The 14544-nt window shown below is 35.9% G+C and overlaps 1 long non-coding RNA gene across 1 annotated transcript in view; it reads right to left on the bottom strand.

Moving 5' to 3' along the window:
* LOC149119667 (uncharacterized) overlaps positions 1 to 14544 on the bottom strand; it is an 80718-nt gene that overhangs the window by 37530 nt on the left and 28644 nt on the right. The window contains exon 2 of the long non-coding RNA XR_016228189.1: positions 13971 to 14080. This is a non-coding gene — a long non-coding RNA (uncharacterized LOC149119667). The remainder of the gene's footprint in view (positions 1 to 13970; positions 14081 to 14544) is intronic.

Genomic DNA, 14544 nt, shown 5'->3' with positions numbered 1-14544 from the left:
AGATGGCCCAAGTCCTTGGCTCCCAGCCACCCATGTGGAAACATTAGATGGAGTTCCTGATTCCTGGCTTCTGCCTGGCCCAGCCCCAACCTTCACAGTTACTTGGGTGTTAAGCACTGGATGGTAAAACTCTTTTTCTCTGTCTCTCCCTCTCTCTGTAATTCTGCCTTTCACCCAAGTAATAAATAAATCTTTTTTGAGATATAATCATCCTAAAAATGAGCAATTTAAATAAAACTATATTTTATCATTTTAATGTTAAAATATCAAAACACTTAAATCAGTTAATTCAAATAGATTGAATAAACATTCTTGTAAATACCGTGTTTTTTCTACCAACAATTATTTTATTAAATGAGAATATTATTTAAATCTTAGTACTTAAAGACCATGCTATAATCTGAAATTTATGTGAATTCAAAGGGTGGTATCATTCCAAGCAGAGAACCACTGAAATATGGTTGGTATTTTTTTTCCTGCATCCTTACTTCCTTCCCTGTCTGTGACCTCAGATACTGAATGTTCATTATGGAAGCAATCTAAAGGGCCAAGTAACTAAACCTGAAAGATGAATTCTCCTACTTCTCAGAGTGTTTTATAAAAGTGATGTTTATCAGTCACCATCCCCTCAACATACATACACAGATATAACTGCACTCTATTCCCATAAGAATTAGAAGAGGCTAAACAACCAAAATGGTTATTTAAAAAAAAAACCACTACCTTTGCTTTCAATTTGTTGAGTTTCACTATTGTAGCATATATTTTCATAATGTGCTCCATTAAAATTGTGCAATAATGTAAAACATCTCTCATCTATTATTGAGAATTACTGTCTCTGAAAGCTGTTAGAAGATGGTCCTTTTAATTTGTACAGCCTAAAAAGGCTTCTGAAGTTTAATCCACATAGAGGGTCATGAAGACCTCTGATAACTAGTTTGATGACTTGAACAAAAATGTTTTACCATTTTTATTCTTTATAGGGAAATGCATAAAGTCATAAATCATATTCAACTAGAAAATATGTGAGGGATTTCTATATGATATAAAGAGAGGAAATGTAACTTCCTGATTTAAAATTAAATCAGATGAAATTAGTAGCCATGTTATTAGAGACAGGATAAATGTCAAGAATTCATTATTTTTTTCAAACCTAGTTTATCATAAATCTGCCCTATGACACATAATAACATGTACTGTTTTGCAGGTTATTTGATAGCAAGTTCAACAGTGTAGGTGAGTGACAATGTGAGTCGCATGATAATGACTCCCCAGGGAAATCAAGCTTTAGGACACAGGGTTAGGATGCATGGGCTTTTATTCAAATAGGAAAACATATTCAAAAGTTTATTATTGGTCTCATAAGATCATCAGCTAATATACAGAAAGTCAATCCAACAGCTAAGTAAGCTTGGAAAAATAATGTAACTGAAATAAATCTGTTGACCCTTCTTGTCTAAATTAAAAACATTTAGCATATTATCTACTGAAAGACATGGATTGACTGTATATAATAGAATTTATATGTTTTAGGCATTGTAGAACATACTAAAATGAATGTTAAAAGAAACAGCAGTCCAATTTGATTTAGTGTGGAAAATATATAAGAATTAATTAAAAAGAACAGAAATTGACCGTTTTAATTTGCCCCAAATAAAAAGCACATCAAAGTATAAGAGCAGCATTAGTTCAAAGGTGTGTAGAAGGCAAACCAGTTAAGATATATTCACTTTTTCATACAATTTATTGATGAATATTAATAAATCATATTGTCTTTCTTCAAGAAGTTTCATTAAACTTGAAATGTGAAATTTAGTGAATAATTTTATATAAACTTACGGAAATGTTTATATTGCAAATGTGTGGGCAGCAATTTCTGTTTAAACACAAGTACCATTTTTAAATGCCAGAGACAGCTTCTTAGAACTCTTGGATATGGAGATGCTGGAAAACTGCCACTCACCTTTTCTTTATGACATAGCAGTTCCCACAGCATAACCCTTCCGCCTGAGTTGTAACTGCATTGGAACACTGACTTGATTATTTAGTTTCTTTTTTCCCTAGGATCTGTAGATTTACAACTTTAATATTTCTGCTTATCACAAGCATATGCATGCTTTACTTGAGAGGTTTGTGTGAGGAAGATAATACATTTTTGAGGGATTTGAAATGAATGTGTAAAAGAACAGAGCCAAAATTCATTCTAAATAAAAACTTAAGATGGTAGAGATAATCATATATGACTTGTACAATTAGGTACTTCGTTATGCTTGTCAAACATCTACCCTGCTTCTAATAATACATTCACATAACCCTTTGTGTGCACTTAAAGGTTGACTCATAACATATCCTTGTTTATTAAAATAAAAATCAGGCTTTATTTTCAAATTTATTTTCTTCAGGAAGAAGAAGCATAAAGTTCTTGGTAACTTTAACACATAAATGAAGAGAATTATGAGAATGAAAAGGACCTCAGTTGTCACTGGTAAACAAAGAATGGTGCTTTCATAAATGTACTGGCCAGTTACACATTTTCAGTTTCCAATTATCAACTTGACTATGCTTTTTTTTCCCTTCACACGGAAGATTAGTCATTGAATGAACAGAAACAAAATTTAGTGCAAGCAACAGCTAATACAAGTACTATAAATACAACCCAAACATGAACCCAACAAAAAACAAAGTTAATTTAACAACTTAGCATGAAACAACCCATGTTATTCTTAAACTGCTTTTATCCTTGCCCAGTATTCAATAAATTATAATATAAAAGTGACATTTAAATTGAATTCACAATTCTAATGGAAAACTGTGTAATGAACACATGAAATAATATTCACTGCCTAATACTAAACTACCACTGAGTTTTGTGAATCAATATGTGTATAACTCAGGCTTTACTTTAAAACTTTCTAGTCAGTATAAAGAGATTTTTATGAATTTGGAATCACAACAGAATATTGAAAATTTTCACAAATATTCAAATATTAAACATAAATTAATATTATTAGCCAATAATCATAGTGGGCTCTTATTACTAATGAGTTATTATATATGCTTAACATGGTTTGAAATGTGAATTTGCAGTATCTGCTGGATGATGTAAAAGAAAATCATCCACACATCAGTATGTATAAATCTTAGAAAGCATAAAGCTTCTGAAAGCCAGTTTAATGGAAGTATTTGCAAATATACACACTGTAAGTCTATTCCTGGTTCTTCCTCTGTGTGGTCTTTTAGAACTGCTGTTATCAGTTTTCTGTTTATTATTGTGCTTGGTTTAAAGGGAATTTGCCTAGTGATCCCTGGACTCCAATCTTCAAGCCTGTTGTCAAGATAAATTAATTTTTGTGGCAACCCACTGTGCCTCAGATACTATCTAAGAAATGCAGGATTAGTGGAATCCCTGTACAAGAATCCTCCTGTAGCTTCTTGGGGGTATAAGAACAGAAAGGAGTACCTTGAAGAGGTAAGACATTTATAATATATAAAATTCAAATGTTTCTGGATTTCATGTATTAATATTCAAAGTAATAAAATATCATATACAATAAATTAGTATGGAGCATATGTCAATATTTTTATCTACTCAGTAACATGGCCCCACGTATGAATACAACAGTTTAATTATCCATTCACTATTTTTTGTCGGTGGACTAAAATATACATTTTTTCAAAATAATGAGTTGTTTATCTTGATCTGAAATATTAATTTAATTTATTCATTTTTAACAAAAATGATGGCTTTCCCTAATTTTGAGTGTTTATTGCTAATAGATGAGTATATTTTCCACTTAGAAATTTTAGAGGTTGAAATATACTTTTATAAAATAAAATATATTTAAGGAGGGACTGAGATTATGCAGAAGTTCCCATACACTCTCAGCTTAACGTCCTATATTTTCCAATGTTTTCATGAATTTTGTGAATTGGGGTGAAGGAGATGTTCAAGGACGCTGAAATTGCCAGATACATGATTTGAGTGGTTTGAATTTATAAGATCGTTGTCATTCCCCATCTCCCTTCACTGATTTTGACAAGAAAAATAAAATGATCTAAAATTATTACCTGACCAGTCTGTCACTAACACAGTGTTTAAACTTGATTAAATAAATAATATCATATATGCCTTTATTAACACATCATTAATAAAGGCATAACATTGCTCACCCATTTGTCTCAGGAAAATTTGTGAGAAAGAGTTTGGGTAAAAACAGCTAAAGAGGAAAAACACTTTGAAAAGATAAAAGGTTTTTCTTAGATCCAAGAAATTGGGATATTGCCGTAGTTTCTCCTGTTTTGAGATATGGAAGAGTGGTACATTAAGATGCAGTATGCAAGAAAATACTCTTCTCAGAACTTTTTTTGGTTTATTTTTACGTATATACAAATTGCCTGGTAGTTTACTAATATGCAGATACTGAGCAGTGGCCTAAGATTCACCTGAAATGCCATACTTCTAATGAGGACGAAAGTCACGATACGTGTTCTAGATTGAGTTCCCAGCTCCCAGTCTCAGCCATGTCTAGCCACAGCCGTTGCAGGCATCTGAAGACTGAATAAGTGGATGGGGATTCCCTCTCTCAGTTTGTCTGCCACAGAGTCTCAAACAAAGAAATAAATAAATAATAGATTTTTAAAGTATTTTTAAAGATTTTTAAAAGATTTTTTTAAAAAGATTTTAAAGATTTTTTAAAGTATTTTTAAAGTATTTCTTCTAAAAAAAATTATGACAGGCTGCCTGTTCATGAAAACACATTTTGACTAGTAAAAATTTTATGGATCTTAGTTTCCTTACTAGTCAAATAGAGCTGTGTCCTTCAGTTTCTTGAGATCAAAATAGATATACAGGAGTAAGTAAAGGCTTCTTTACAGGAAAGAATTTGGTAATTCGTTGGCATTACCTGAGTGCATATAATGTTTTGTGCTGGATTCTGTAAGATCAAACATTTAAAAAAAAAATCTTGCCTTCAGAATTTAAAGTCTAGTTATAATCAAAGTTGCTCCAAAAAATGCAATATTTGTACTGTAGTTACATTTTTCCCCAGTACATCCAGTATACAGTGATCATTTTGTGCTATGTCATGCTGCCAAATGTTTACCCATCAGCCCTCTGAAAATCCATGTTTTTTTTGTGTGTAAATGTTAATAAAATGAAGGATGTCTAGCATACAATCTATAAAAGGTATTTTTAAACCACATTCATCAGCAAAGCACAGAAAGTTTCACACAAGAAGTCTTCTTCCTGCATCAAGCCTCCTTGAATAAAAACCTATAAACTCCAGAAGTAATCGTCAGTATATGGTTTACCCAGGTATAGAGTAGGCAATATAGAACATGGATAGACTAATAGCTGTAGAGGAATTGGAGTTGTGTCACAGTGGGCTAAGCCATCACTTAGGATGTCATCCCATATCAGAATGCTAGTTCAAGGTCCAGCTACTCTACTTCTGATCCAGTTCCTGCTAAGCATCCTGAAGGTCTTAGCTCCTAGCTTTGGCCTGGTCCAGCCCTAGCTGTTGTCAGCATTTAGGGAGTGAAGTAGTATATGGACGATCTCTCTCTTCTCTCTCTCTCCCTTTCTCTCAGTCTGCCTTTCAAATAAATAAATATATAAATAATAAAATAAAATAGCAGTAATTAAAATGGATTTAAAAACAGTATGCTATATATTACAAATAAATATATGAATTATTTTATCCATGTAAAATGTGAATTAAATAATGCAGTTTTCAAAGACCTTTTTTATTTATTTGAAAGGCAGAGCAACAGAGAGAGAAGAAGAAACAGAGAAAGATATTTTCCATCCGCTTGTTCATTTTCCAAATGGCTGCAATAGCTGGGGCTGGGCCAGGCCAGAGCCAGGAATCCAGAACTCCATTTGGGCCTCGCACATGGGTGGCAATGGTCCAAGTATTTAGGCCATCTTCTATTGCTTTCGCGGGAACATTAGCGAAGAGCTGGATCCGAAGTGTAGTAGTTGGAAATTGAACTTGTGCTCAAGTATGGGATGCTGGCAATACAAGCAACAGCTTAACTCACTGTGCCACAATGCGGCCCTGAATTAAATAATATATTTAAGTGCATTGTCTCACTGTCTTTCAGATATATCCCCTACCTTATAGGAAATAAACAAGTCTAAAGAGTTCTATGGTACAATATCAAATATATTGAACATATATACATATATATATAGGTATAGATATATAAAACTTTCAGTTATGCTGAAGAACACTCCTGAAAAATACAAAAAGGATATGGGTCATGCACCCTTGTATGGTCTGGCTGAATTGTTTTAAGAAAGCTATTCCAAAGCAAAGGAAAAGATCACAGAGTACGTAAGAGCCTTGTAAAGTTTATTAATAATATTCGCAAAGGCAACCAGCAGCATACTGCCAAATTATCAGAGAAAATATCAAACCAGGATTTATTTTTGCCTTCTGAGAAATCCTATCAGGTGATCTATTTCTTCTGATAATTAAAACTTTCATATCAGAATACCAAATAATCAGATAACACTGAATCTTTTCCATTAGCCCCCCTCAATTCAAAGAGAGGACCTACCTTGTCATAAGGGACAAAATTTCAGACTCACTTTATGCTTTTCTGGGAAAGCTGTCACCTGAATGATTTACCTTCCTCTGTCATTTCTAATCCATCATTCCATTCTACATACTGCTTTCAGAAACATCTTTCTAAAAAGCTAATTTTCTTGTGGTATGCCCCTGCCAAAAATTTTTCAATGACTCCCCCTTTGCTCATCCTTTTCCTTTACCCATCCTTTCTACAATGTACTACTCGCTTTTGTGTTAGATGAAAGTGAAAGTGTTTCTCCTTCATTCAAGACTCAACTGGAATCTTGCCTCCTTTATGCGTCTTCTTTTGACTTCTCCCAAATGAATTAGTCACTGGATTCCCATAAAACTTTACCCATGCAATGTGTGGGGTGGAAAAAGGAAGAGAGAAAAGGAGAACACAAGTAGAGCAGTGGATTTCACCAGAGAGGTACCGAAGGACTGCCAGATATAATTCCTACTTGACCAAAGGATACTAAATATTATAGCTTATATCACTCTACATAAGATTTCATTTCAAAAAACATTCTGCCTCAGAAAAGAAGCATTATAAAACACAATAATAGTGGGGAAAAAAAGCATGGTCTTTGGAGCCACAGACCTAGATTTTCATTCTTCCAATTACTAGACGTGTGACATTGAGCAATCAGTTCTCTTATATACTTCTCCAACGCCATTATCTATTTCTTACTTCCTTTCAAACTGCTGTAGTTGGGCAGAGTAATTAAAAGTTTCCTAAACACTTCACTCTATTTTGTACCATATTAAATGGGCAGTACCTTTTCCCAAATGCCCTTAATCCACAATCTTCTTATCTTTCACTTATACCTCAAGACCCAGTTGAAGTGCTACTTCTTCTGTGAAGTTATTTTCATTTATTTATTTATTTGTTTGAAAGGCAGTGTTACACACGGGAGAGGGAGGGGGAGGGAGGGGGGAGGGGGAGATCTTCTATCCACTGATTCACCTTCCAAATGGCCAAAGCCAAGAGTCAGGAGCTTCCTCCAAGGGTCTCCCACAAGGGTAGCAGGGAACCAAGCACTTGGGCCCTCCTCCACTGCTTTCTCAGGCACATTAGCAGGGAGCTGGATGCAAGTGGAGCAGACAGGACACTAACTGGGCCCTTTATGGGATGCCAGTGTTGCAGCTTTAGCTGCTGGGCCACAACATCTGCCTCATCTGTAAAGTTTAACCACAGATAGAGCTTAGCAATTTCATCTCTTTGACTTGATTTTATGACATTCATTTATTTATGTTTTTTTTTCATTCTTGTTCACTGGGCTAATTAAGCCTCAATAGGCCCCTGCTAGTTGTTATGATATTGAAATGACCCTACACAGGTTGGTAAACAGCCAGTGTCTCCTCCCCCTTTTTCTCCTCTATTACTCTCCCATGCCAAAACCTCCAATGGCAAAGAAACTAAAGGCTTAACAGCTAGAACAGTGGTGGTCCTCCAAAACTACGCTCTAGCTAAGGCTTGCGTTCATTTTGATCCATTAGCGCCTGTGCCATCCTGGTTCTTATCTTCTTAATATAGTTCCTGGTCATCTTCCTCATAGAAGGTAAACTACCTAGCAGCAGGGAATGGATTGCTATTCATCTCTGTATTCTTGAAGCTAGGCCTTCTGCTATTCCAACTGTTAATTATTTAGTTACTACTTCCTTTCAGTACTCACTGCTCTCACATGTGAATTACTCAATATCTTCAGCAGGTCCTCAGTTACCTCATGGTGTACTTTTAAGTTGTTACAGAATCCTTATCGAAAACTGTCCAATTTGGACTCATGACTGGGTCTTATTTTTTCTCTGTTCCTACATGAAAAAAACTAATCCATTTCCTCAGAGGCCCACAAAGACAAGCATAACAATCATTGTATTTTGAAAAAAAATGCAATTGAGTTTATATTGCTAGCTATAAATTATACTACAGTCTAAAAGTGTAAATGCATCTCACAGAACACAGATGCTCATTGAATAGGTTATCTTCAGTTATTCATATGTAGATGATGTTGTATTATTCTGTCCTTTTGAATAACTAATTTCAGAAACGTTATAATATTAAGCAACCATAATTTGATCCTTTCCACCCTCACCTTTACCTCTAATATATTGTCTGAAACATTATCACTAACTATTGTATATAGAACCTGCAATACATTCTGGAAAAAAAATAACTCCATACCATATATAAAACAAAGTTGTATACAAGTTCTGGAACACTGCAACTAGGAAAATCCTCTTTGGAAAGACCACACATGAATGAGAAATAATAATCACTTTATTGTAAATTAATGCCCAAGTGTAGACAATATGGTAAAGAATGTGTTTTTCAAAAGACAAATTCTATCATCAAACTGGAAACTTGAAATACAACCTATGTTCAAAAATTATTATTACAGTCAAGAAGTTTCTAGTGTATTCTACCCTTAAGTACACAAATTCCTATCTTCTACATCACTTTTAGGGACAGCTATATAGAGTTATATCAAAATAATCACAAAGCGTGATAGCTTTAATAATATTGGGATGCTCGTTATTTGGAAGTTGCGTGCTATTTTGTTTTTACTCATTAATTGATTCATTAATTAAACAAACATACATTGAATGCTAGTTCTGTGCCAGAAGCTAAAAATACAAAGATAAAATATGATGCCTAAAACTATAGTGAGCAAACCAAAATATTTTTAAGCACTCAACTGAAAGTCAATTAACTTAGGTTTGACCTTTCCAGAGCATAGTTAAGAAGTACAAAAAGAGCTAAAAATAAAAAGATACTCTGAAGACTTTTGTTACTTATAATGGTAGACAAGTTAATTTAGTCTAATTTTCCTCTGACTGTTGATAGTCACAATTGAAAAGGCTAGAAAGTAGTTTCCAATATTTTTAAAAATATAAAATAAAAGAAGGGGAGATAATAAAAAATTTCTAAATAGAGATATTGCAGAGAACAAAACAACAAGCCATTTTTCCCTGGAACTACTTTCAGAAGCAGAATAGGAATTTCAGAATTGAGTGAGGGCTGGCACTGTGGTGTAGTGGGTAACGCTGCCTCCTGCAGTGCCGGCATCCCACGTGGGCATTGGCTGGAGTCTGGCTGCTCCACTTCTGATCCAGCTCTCTGCTATGGCCTGGGAAAGCAGTAGAAGATGGCATAGGTCCTTGGGCCCCTGCACCCGCATGGGAAGCTCCTGGCTCCTGGTTTTGGATCAGTGCGGCTCCAGCTGTTGCGGCCATCTAGGGAGTGAACCAGCCAATGGAAGACCTCTCTCTCTCTCTCTCTCTTTCTCTCTCTCCCTCCCGCCCTCCCTCCCTCTGCCTCTGCCTCTCTGTAATTCTGCCTTTCAAATAAATAAGTAAATCTTTTAAAAAAGAGATAATTGAGTGGAGATTCAGTTGCCCCATGAACTTAGGCAGAAAAAATTCAAAGTCCAGGGTCTGCAAAACTTCAGTGCCTGATTTGAATTGATGTAAGAACAAGCCAGAAGCAAATTAAGCCTCACAAAAATTCCAGGCATACAAAACAAACCTTGAATTTGTTCATCTGCTAACGTCCTTAAGGACATAACGAAAGCAAACTAAAATCACCTTTGGAGAAATATATAATTATCTTAATCTTCAAATACATTCTCTAAAATGTATTCAATACTCAGAGTCCATTGACAAATGACCAGACATGCAAGGAAGCAGGACCTCATAAGCTAGAAATTTAAGAAAAAACAGAAATAGCCTCTTTCCTCCTTCCCCTTCTCCCTGGATTCTTGCCTGGAGGGGGCTGGCTGTAGCCCTGTGCCTCCAGGACATGTGGCCTTCTGGCCACCCGCCCTAGGCTCTTGGTCCTAGATGCTCTTGCATGTGGCTGGTTCCTGGTACTCGGTCCTACGGAGAGACTGTAAAGCTGTATAGCTCTGCATGTACTCCTATGGACTTACTTCTAAGGGTACAGTTTAAAACTTGCTATGGGATCGCAAATCCCCTTGGGCTAGATGATAATGGTAACGTCTTAAATTTTAAAGTGATCCTATAGGTGAGATTAAATGTTAAAGTGATCATGTCAATAGAATTAAGTGTTTACTACTACTAATAATAGAGTTAAAGAGGAGTAAATGCTCCAACATGGGAAGGAGTCTGTACAGCAGACTCATAGAGTGGTGATTTCCTTAAGGAGCACTCAGTGACCTCAGAATCGGCCCTAAAGATGTTCTGTTCTGGATAAAAAGTCCCACAAGAGCATTTCAGGCATGGAAAGCCAGGACACTTGTGGAAAAAGTGTCCCTGCATGGAAAACTTCCCTGGGTGAGACCCCAGTGGAAAGGAGTGGTCATCAAAGAAGGATGTACTTCTCTCCGGAGGGAGGAGAGAACTTCCACTTTGTGTATGGCCTTGTCTGAATGCTGATGGAGTTTGTGGAACTCAAAAGGCTTCCATAGCTCAGGCAGCTCTTGTCAAGAGCCTCTGGTGATCACTGACGTCACATATAAGAGTGTTAATTGTTAAATTAACAACAGGAGTCACTGTGTACTAACTTCCCATGTACGACCTCTGTTCTCCAAAGAGCTACAGTATTAACATTAATAATAAAACTTGATCCCAAAGATTTACATTGCTCTATTGTGTGATATTATGCATCATAAGTTCTAGTTATGTTTAAATGTCAAGCTCCGTTGCCTGTATTCTTAGGCGTTTATTTAAAGTTTATTAAGTGCCTCAAACATAAAATCTTGGATATATGTCTCTCTGTGAAATTCCTATCTTGTATGTTTTAACATAGGGTCAGATTTTTAAAGGTAGCCGAGGAGATTTCTGGGAAAGACAAAATTCTGTGGAATTTGGATTCCAAGCTTTTGTATATAGCTTTAAAAATGCCCTGATGAAGACTCCATACTGAAAATGGTAGCTGCAAAAGTTGTTCCAGAAAACTAAGTACGTTCTAACAAAAATCTCCAGTATTGGGAATTGCTGATGTCAGGATTCTATGGAACTTGGACTCCAAGATTTGGATTCCAAGCTTTTATATATAGCTTTAAAGAGGCCCTGATGCAGACTCTGTACTAAAAAGTGTAGCTACAAAAGTTGTTATGGATTCCAGGATTTGGATTCTAAGCCTTGTATTTGCTTAAAAAGCCCCTGACACAGACACACTGTGCTGGACAGGGGAGCCACAGAATGTGTTCCAAGGAATCAAGGAGTTTTTGACAAAAAACTCCAACATTAGAAATTCCTGAGCAAGCCATTCAAAAGATCCTCTTCATATCAGTGTAAATTAAAGGGACCTTACCAGGTGCTATTGAGCACGACTACCTCCGTGAAATTAGGATTAAACGTCTACCTCTTAAGTCTTCACAGGTGAATGCTAAAGACATGCCTGACTATTCCTATAAGCCAATCAGAAACCTTTTGTACCTCTTCAAAGCAAAAAGGATAAGTAAAACTTTTGCCTTTGTCTCTTTAAGGCAAACATACTGTACCTGCCTTTCTTGATTATCTCTGGGAACTGTTATTGATAATAAAGCTACCTAGGGGGGGGAAGCCATTGTAACCCATGAGTCGTACTTTGGAAATTTATATTCATTAAATAAAAGATTAAAAAAAAAAAAACAAAAAAAAAAAATAAAGCTACCTAGTGGGTTCTTCTATTGTGCTCAAGTAAATGGGTTTATAATCTACATAAGGGTAGCCTATCACTACCCACTATCTGGAAATCTGTAAGATACTTTGTTTTCATCTAAAAGGGCACCCCACTTATAATTGGTTTTGTTCCAGTTTTATGTTTCAGAACTCGACTTCTGGGAGTAACTGACCATGCAGGGGTCACAGATGTTGGCAATGAGACTGCCCCAGCTCACAAAGCAAATTTGCTAGATAGGATAGGCAGAGACCTCCAGACCCTGGACAGGCAGGGCCTGCACTACGCTCCTCATAAGCAGGAAGCAGTTACAGAAGAGATGATTCGACGTCCATCAACTCCCCTTAGGATTAAGGGATGGAGTTTCGAGGGGGGAATGAAGTAGGCAGGCATACAGGTTAAGACTGATTAGGTTTGTGAGCTGGAAGACCACACCTCTGCCATGCCTTCACCATGCTCCTCTGTGACCTCATGCCCCTACCTAGCCACACCTGAGAGCCCACCAGCCAATCAGGTTAATTAACCACTCCCCTTTCAGAGTGAATTAAAAGCCTGGAACAAGGTGTGTCCAGACCTTTCTTCCATTTCCCTCACCCTGGCTTCTAGCCAGGAGGGGGCTGGCTGCAGCCTTGTACCTCCAGGGAGCATGGCCTTCGGGCCAACCTGCCCAAGGCTTCCTGGTCTAGATGCTCCTCCACGTGGCTGGTTCCTGGTACTTGGTATGAACCCAGATTTACCTCTCTCTTAGATAAAGCTCTCACTCTCCTATGCATCTTTTGCACTAAATAAAACTTAAAATGTAAAAAAAAAGAGAAAAAACAGAAATGAAAATAGATACATGGAGACTACAGATATTGATATTACAAAAGATAGACTATAAAAGTGTTATACTGATTTTGTTCAAGAAGGTAACTGCCAAGATTGCAAGAATTTACAAGAAAATGAAAAAAAAAAACAGGATAGATACATAAAGAACTAAATTAAAACTTGGATTTGAAAAACAATATAACAAATTAAAAACTGGGTGAATGGGCTTCACAATAAGCTATAAACAGCTGAATATAATCTTAGTGAGCTGTAGAAAAAAAATCAGAAGTTATCCAAAATTAATTCCAAAGGGACATTGTGATAGAAAATAAAAAGAAGAGTCTGGCACTGTGGTGCAGTGAGCGAGGCCTTTGCCTCTGCTGCCAGCATCCCATATGGGCAATGGTTCCTTTCCCAGCTGCTCCTCTTCCAACCCAGCTCTCTGCTATGGCCTGGGAAAGCAGTAGAAGATGGCCCAAGTGCTTGGGCCCCTGCATCTACGAGGGAGACCCAGAAGAAGCTCCTAGTTCCTAGCTTCGGATCAGCCCAACTCCAGCCATTTTGGCAGTTTAGAGAGTGAACCAACAGATGGAAGACTCTCTCTCTCTCTCTCTCTCTCTCTCCTCCTCCTCCTCTCTGTAACTCTGTCTCCCAAATAAATAAATAAAATATTTTTAAAAAGAAAGAAAATAAAGAAGAGAAGATAAAATATAAAAGGTACAGTATTATACATATATGACATTCTGGAGGAGAAAAGAGAAATTATACATGATCAATACTAAAATAAACTATAGCCGAGAATTTATTGTCCAAAACATCACTTCAAAATTGAACAAACCTAATTAATCCCAAGAAGAAAAATTGAAGCAAATTCACAGCTGGGCTCATCATAGAGAAACAATAGAAACCAAAAATAAATATATTTAAATATATTTTTTAATTTTCCAGAATAAAAAGTTATTTACCTTCAGAGAAATGGCAGTTAAGAAGACTCCTGATTTCTCAATAGATTTAATGGAATCCCAAAGGCAAGGGAATGTTGTCTTCAATATTCTTTTAGGAAATAACTGCCAACCTAAAATTATATGGAGATTAAAAAAAACTTTTAAGAATAAAGACAGAGAAAAACTGAAAAAGTTTGCTGCAAGAAAACTGTACTAAAAGAATTCCAAAATATTTAAGAATAAGAGTTAAAATAATTCCAAATGAATAAATGTCATAATGTCATAAATGTGGGAAGAAATGAAATTAAGAACTACATAATGGGTGACTATGTAGGGAAATGTATATTAATAATTGTTATATAAAACAAATGATATCTTGTGTGGAGATATGTATGTATGAAGAGAAGAGAAAAGGAAAGAGGAATAATAAACAGGGAAGGATTAAAATATAGTGCATAATTAGCAGATTAGTCAGTAACAGAGAGAAAAATAAAGTGTTATAAACTCCCTCCATTGCCCTGGAAAAAGAAAAAAATTCAATTATTACTTTATTTTAATAATTTAAATATACATGTAATAACTTTTAGAACAGCTG

The sequence above is a fragment of the Oryctolagus cuniculus genome, chromosome X, assembly GCF_051225735.1.
Source record: "Oryctolagus cuniculus isolate XC-2025 breed Fujian yellow rabbit chromosome X, ASM5122573v1, whole genome shotgun sequence".
Lineage (NCBI taxonomy): Eukaryota > Metazoa > Chordata > Mammalia > Lagomorpha > Leporidae > Oryctolagus > Oryctolagus cuniculus.
Note: the sequence above shows the minus strand (reverse complement) of the source record. Positions and strands in the feature narration are given on the sequence as shown.